Raw genomic sequence first — 7,057 nt, 5'->3', positions numbered from 1 at the left:
TCCTCTGTCCGCTGCTGTGTTTACCTGTGAGTAACCCCTATGAGGGAGCCCTCCGCCCACTGCGATTGACCCCCAATGAGGGAGTCCTCCGCCCGGTGCTGTGTTTGCCTGTAAATAATCCCCAATGATGGGAGCCCTCCACCCACAGCTGTCTTTGACTGTGAGTAACCCCCAATGAGGGTTTACTCCACCCACTGCTGTGTTTGCCTGTGAGTAACCCCCAGTGAGGGAGTCCTCCACCCACTGCTGTGTTTGCCTGTGAGTAACCCCCAGTGAGGGAGTTCTCCACCCACTGCTGTGTTAGCCTATGAGTAACCGCCAATGGGGGAGTTCTCCACCCACTGCTGTGTTTGCCTGTGAGTAACCCCCAATGAGGGAGTCCTCCACCCACTGCTGTGTTTGCCTGTGAGTAACCCACAATGAGGGAGTCCTCTACGCACTGCTGTGTTTGCCTGTGAGTAACTGAGTCCTCTGCCCGCTGCTGTGTTTGCCTGTGAGTAACTCCCAGTGAGGGAGTCCTCCACCCACTGCTGTGTTTGCCTCTAAGTAACCCCCAGTGAGGGAGTCCTCCACCCACTGCTGTGTTTGCCTGTGAGTAACTCCCCGGGAGGGAGTCCTCCACCCACTGCTGTGTTTGCTTGTGAGTAACCCCCAATGAGGGAGTTCTCCACCCACTGCGGTGTTAGCCTATGAGTAACCCCCAATGGGGGAGTTCTCTACGCACTGCTGTGTTTGCCTGTGAGGAACTGAGTTCTCTGCCAGCTGCTGTGTTTGCCTGTGAGTAACCCCCAGTGAAGGAGTCCTCCACCCACTTCTGTGTTTGCCTGTGAGTAAGCCCCAATGAGGGAGTTCTTCACCCACTGCTGTGTTTGCCTGTGATTAACCCCCAATGAGGGAGTCCTCCACCCACTGCTGTGTTTGCCTGTGAGTAACCCCCAGTGAGGGAGTCCTCCACCCACTGCTGTGTTTGCTTGTGAGTAACCCCCAATGAGGGAGTGCTATGAGGTAGTGCTCCACCCACAGCTGTGTTTGCCTGTTAGTAACCCCCAATGAGAGAGTCCTCCACCCGCTGCTGTATTTGCTTGTGAGTAACCCCCAGTGAGGGAGTCCTCTACCCACTGCTGTGTTTGCTTGTGAGTAACCCCCAGTGAGGGAGTCCTCAACGCACTGCTGTGTTTGATTGTGAGTAACCCCCAATGAGGGAGTCCTCCAACCACTGCTGTTTTTGCCTGTGAGTAACCTCCAATGAGGGAGTCCTCTACGCACTGCTGTGTTTGCCTGTGAGTAACTGAGTCCTCCGCCCACTGCTGTTTTTGCCTGTGAGTAACCCCCAGTGAGGGAGTCCTCTACGCACTGCTGTGTTTGCTTGTGAGTAACCCCCAATGAGGGAGTCCTCCACACACTGCTGTGTTTGCCTGGAAGTAACCCCCAGTGAGGTAATTCTCCGCACACTGCTATGTTTGCCTGTCAGTAACCCCCAGTGAGGGAGACCTCCACGCACTGCTGTGTTGGTCTGTCTGTAACTCCCAATGGGGGAGTCTTCCAGTCCTCCACCCACTGCTGTGTTTGCCTGTGAGTAACGCCCAGTGAGGGAGTCCTCCACCCACTGCTGTGTTTGCCTGTGAGTAACCCCCAGTGAGGGAGTCCTCCACCCACTGCTGTGTTTGCCTGTGAGTAACCCCCAATGAGGGAGTCCTCCACCCACTGCTGTGTTGGTCTGTCTGTAACCCCCAATGGGGGTGTCCTCCAGTCCTCCACCCACTGCTGTGTTTGCCTGTGAGTTACCCCCAATGAGGGAGTCCTCCACGCACTGATGTGTTTGCCTGTGAGAAACCCCAAGTGAGGGAGTCCTCCGCCCATGGCTGTGTTTGCCTGTGAGTAACCCCCAGTGAGGGAGTCCTCTACGCACTGTTGTGTTTGCTTGTGAGTAACCCCCAATGAGGGAGTCCTCCACCCACTGCTGTGTTTGCCTGTGAGTAACCCCTAATGAGGGAGTCCTCTACGCATTGCCTTGCTTGCCTGTGAGTAACAGAGTCCTCCGCCCGCTGCTGTGTTTGCCTGTGAGTAACCCTCAGTGAGGGAGTCCTCTACGCACTGCTGTGTTTGCTTGTGAGTATCCCCCAATGAGGGAGTCCTCCACGCACTGCTATGTTTGCCTGTGAGTAACCCCCAGTGAGGGAGTTCTCCTCCCACTGCTGTGTTTGCCTGTCAGCAACCCCCAGTGAGGGAGACCTCCACCCACTGCTGTGTTGGTCTGTCTGTAACCCCCGATGGGGGGTCCACCAGTCCTCCACCCACTGCTATGTTTGCCTGTGAGTAACCAACAGTGAGGGGGTCCTGACCCACTGCTGTGTTTGCCTGTGAGTAACCCCCAGTGAGGGAATCCTCCACCCACTGCTGTGTTTGCCTGTGAGTAACCCCGAATGAGGGAGTCCTCCACCTACTGCCTGCTGTGTTGGTATGTCAGTAACCCCCAGTGAGGGAGACCTCCACCCACTGCTGTGTTGGTCTGTCTGTAACCCCCAATGGGGGAGTCCTCGAGTCCTCCAGCCACTGCTGTGTTTGCCTGTGAGTAAACCCCAGTGAGGGAGTCCTCCACCCACTGCTGTGTTTGACTGTGAGTAACCCCCAGTGATGGAGTCCTCCACCCGCTGCTGTGTTTGCCTGTGAGTAACCCGCAATGAGGGAGTCCTCCATCCACTGCTGTTTTGATCTGTCTGTAACCCCCAATGAAGGAGTCCTCCACGCACTGATGTGTTTGCCTGTGAGTAAACCCAAGTGAGGGAGTCCTCCGCCCACGGCTGTGTTTGCCTGTGAGTAACCCCAGTGAGGGAGTCCTCTACGCACTGCTGTGTTTGCTTGTGAGTAAGCCCCAATGAGGGAGTCCTCCACCCACTGCTGTGTTTGCCTGTGAGTAATCCCCAATGAGGGAGTCCTCTACGCACTGCTGTGCTTGCCTTTGAGTAACCGAGTCCTCCACCCGCTGCTGTGTTTGCCTGTGAGTAACCCTCAGTGAGGGAGTCCTCTACGCACTGCTGTGTTTGCTTGTGAGTATCCCCCAATGAGGGAGTCCTCCACGCACTGCTATGTTTGCCTGTGAGTAACCCCCAGTGAGGGAGTTCTCCGCCCACTGCTGTGTTTGCCTGTCAGTAACCCCCAGTGAGGGAGCCCTCCACCCACTGCTGTGTTTGCCTGTGAGTAACTCCCAGTGAGGGAGTCCTCCACCCACTGCTGTGTTTACTTGTGAGTAACCCCCAATGAGGGAGTTCTCCACCCATTGCTGTGTTTGCCTGTGTGTAACCCCCAGTGAGGGAGTTCTCTGCCCAGTGCTGTGTTTGCCTGTCAGTAACCCCCAGTGAGGGAGACCTCCACCCACTGCTGTGTTGGTCTGTCTGTAACCCCACAGGGGGAGATCTCCATTCCTCCGCCCACTGCTGTGTTTGCCTGTTAGTAACCCCCAGTGAGGGTGTCCTCCACCCACTGATGTGTGTGCCTGTGAGTAACCCCCAATGAGGGATTCCTCCACCCACTGTTGTGTTGGTCTGTCTCTAACCCCCAATTGGGGGGTCATTCAGTCCTCCACCCACTGCTGTGTTTGCCTGTGAGTAACCCCCAGTGAGGGAGTCCTCGGCCCACTGCTGTGTTTGCCTGTGAGTAACCCCCAGTGAGGGAGTCCTCTACGCACTGCTGTGTTTGCTTGCGAGTAACCCCCAGTGAGGGAGTCCTCCGCCCACTGCTGTGTTTGCCTGTGAGTAACCCCAGTGAGGGAGTCCTCCGCCCACTGCTGTTTTTGCTTGTGAGTAACCCCCAGTGAGGGAGTACTCCCCCCACTGCTGTGTTAGCCTGTGAGTAACCCCCAGTGAGGGAGTCCTCTTCGCACTGTTGTGTTTGCTTGTGAGTAACCCCCAGTGAGAGAATCCTCCACGCACTGCTGTGTTTGGCTGTGAGTAACCCCCAATCAGGGAGTCCTCTATGCACTGCTGTGTTTGCTTGTGAGTAACCCCCAGTGATGGAGTCCTCCGCCCACTGCTGTGTTTGCCTGTGAGTAACTCCCAGTTAGGGAGTCCTCCACCCACTGCTGTGTTTGTCTGTGAGTAACCCCCAGTGAGGGAGTCCTCTACGCACTGCTGTGTTTGCTTGTGAGTAACCCCCAGTGAGGGAGTCCTCCCCCCACTGCTGTGTTAGCCTGTGAGTAACCCCCAGTGAGGGAGTCCTCTCCGCAAAGCTGTTTTTGCTTGTGAGTAACCCCCAGTGAGAGAGTCCTCCACGCACTGCTGTGTTTGGCTGTGAGTAACCCCCAGTCAGCGAGTCCTCTACGCACTGCTGTGTTTGCTTGTGAGTAACCCCCAGTGATGGAGTCCTCCGCCCACTGCTGTGTTTGCCTGTGAGTAACTCCCAGTGAGGGAGTCCTCCAGCCACTGCTGTGTTTGTCTGTGAGTAACCCCCAGTGAGGGAGTTCTCCACCCACTGCTGTGTTTGCCTGTCAGTAACCCCCAATGAGGAAGTCCTCCACGTACTGCTGTGTTTGTCTGTGAGTAACCCCCAGTGAGGGAGTTCTCCACCCACTGCTGTGTTTGCCTGTCAGTAACCCCCAATGAGGGAGTCCTCCATCCACTGCTGTGTTGGTCTGTCTTTGACCCCCAATGGGGGAGTCCTCCAGTACTCAACCCACTGCTGTATTTGCCTGTGAGTAACCCCAATGAGGGAGTCCTCCACGCACTGATGTGTTTGTGTGTGAGTAACCCCAAGTGAGGGAGTCCTCTGCCCACTGCTGTGTTTGCCTGTGAGTAACCCCCAGTGAGGGAGTCCTCTACGCACTGCTGTGTTTGCTTGTGAGTAACCACCAGTGAGGGAGTCCTCCGTCCACTGCTGTGTTTGCCTGTGAGTAACACCCAGTGAGGGAGTCCTCCGCCCACTGCTGTGTTTGCTTGTGAGTAACCCCCAGTGAGGGAGTCCTCTGCCCACTGCTGTGTTTGCTTGTGAGTAACCCCCAATGAGGGAGGTCTCCACCCACAGCTGTGTTTGCCTGTGAGTAACCCCCAATGAGGGAGTCCTCCACCCACTGCTGTGTTTGCTTGTGAGTAACCGCCAATGAGGGAGTTCTCCACCCGCTGCTGTGTTTGCCTGTGAGTAACCCCAGTGAGGGAGTCCTCTATGCACTGCTGTGTTTGCCTGTCAGTAACTTCCAGCGAGGGAGCCCTCCACCCCACTGCTGTGTCTGGCTGTGAAAAACCGCAAATGGGGGAGTCCTCCAGTCCTCAACCCACTGCTGTTTTTGCCTGTTAGTAACCCCCACTGAGGGAGGCCTCCGCCCGTTGCTGTGTTTGCCTGTGAGTAACCCCCAGTGAGGGAGTCCTCTGCCCGCTGCTGTGTTTGCCTGTGAGTAACCCCCTATGAGGGAGCACTCTGCCCGCTGTGAGTGACCCCCAATGAGGGAGTCCTCCGCCCGGTGCTGTGTTTGCCTGTAAGTAACCCCCAATGATGGGAGCCCTCCACCCACGGCTGTCTTTGCCTGTGAGTAACCCCCAATGAGGGAGTACTGCACCCACTGCTGTTTTTGCCTGTGAGTAACCCCCAGTGAGGGAGTCCTCCACCCACTGCTGTGTTTGCTTGTGAGTAACCCCCAATGAGGGAGTCCTCCACCAACTGCGGTCTTTACTTGTGAGTAACCCCCAGTGAGGGATTCCTCCACCCACGGCTGTGTTTGCCTGTGAGTAACCCCGAGTGAGGGTGTCCTCCACCCACTGCTGTGTTTGCCTGTGAGTAACCCCCAGTGAGGGAGTCCTCCACCCACTGCTGTGTTTGCTTGTGAGTAACACCCAATGAGGGAGGTCTCCACCCACTGCTGTGTTTGCCTGTGAGTAACCCCCAATGAGGGAGTCCTCCACCCACTGCTGTGTTTGCTTGTGAGTAACCGCCAATGAGGGAGTTCTCCACCGGCTGCTGTGTTTGCCTGTGAGTAACCCCCAGTGAGGGAGTCCTCTATGCACTGCTGTGTTTGCCTGTCAGTAACCCCCAGTGAGGGAGTCCTCCACCCACTGCTGTGTTTGCCTGTCAGTAACTCCCAGTGAGGGAGCCCTCCACCCCACTGCTGTGTCTGGCTGTGAGTAACCCCAAATGGGGGAGTCCTCCAGTCCTCCACCCACTGCTGGTTTTGCCTGTTAGTGACCCCCACTGAGGGAGGCCTCTGCCTGTTGCTGTGTTTGCCTGTGAGTAACCCCCAGTGAGGGAGTCCTCTGTCCGCTGCTGTGTTTTCCTGTGAGTAACCCCTATGAGGGAGCCCTCCGCCCACTGTGATTGACCCCCAATGAGGGAGTCCTCCGCCCGGTGCTGTGTTTGCCTGTAAATAATCCCCAATGATGGGAGCCCTCCACCCACAGCTGTCTTTGACTGTGAGTAACCCCCAATGAGGGTTTACTCCACCCACTGCTGTGTTTGCCTGTGAGTAACCCCCAGTGAGGGAGTCCTCCACCCACTGTTGTGTTTGCTTGTGAGTAACCCCCAATGAGGGAGTCCTCCACCCACTGCTGCCTTTGCTTGTGAGTAAACCCCAGTGAGGGAGTCCTCCACCCATTGCTGTGTTTGCCTGTGAGTAACCCCCAGTGAGGGAGTCCTCCGCCCACTGCTGTGTTTGCCTGTGAGTAACCCCCAGTGAGGGAGTTCTCCACCCACTGCTGTGTTAGCCTATGAGTAACCGCCAATGGGGGAGTTCTCCACCCACTGCTGTGTTTGCCTGTGAGTAACCCCCAATGAGGGAGTCCTCCACCCACTGCTGTGTTTGCCTGTGAGTAACCCACAATGAGGGAGTCCTCTACGCACCGCTGTGTTTGCCTGTGAGTAACTGAGTCCTCTGCCCGCTGCTGTGTTTGCCTGTGAGTAACTCCCAGTGAGGGAGTCCTCCGCCCACTGCTGTGTTTGCCTCTAAGTAACCCCCAGTGAGGGAGCCCTCCACCCACTGCTGTGTTTGCCTGTGAGTAACTCCCCGTGAGGGAGTCCTCCACCCACTGCTGTGTTTGCTTGTGAGTTACCCCCAATGAGGGAGTTCTCCACCCACTGC

Source organism: Ambystoma mexicanum, chromosome 9 (genome assembly GCF_040938575.1).
Source record: "Ambystoma mexicanum isolate Mex_15411 chromosome 9, UKY_AmexF1_1, whole genome shotgun sequence".
Lineage (NCBI taxonomy): Eukaryota > Metazoa > Chordata > Amphibia > Caudata > Ambystomatidae > Ambystoma > Ambystoma mexicanum.
This window is presented reverse-complemented; position numbering follows the sequence as displayed.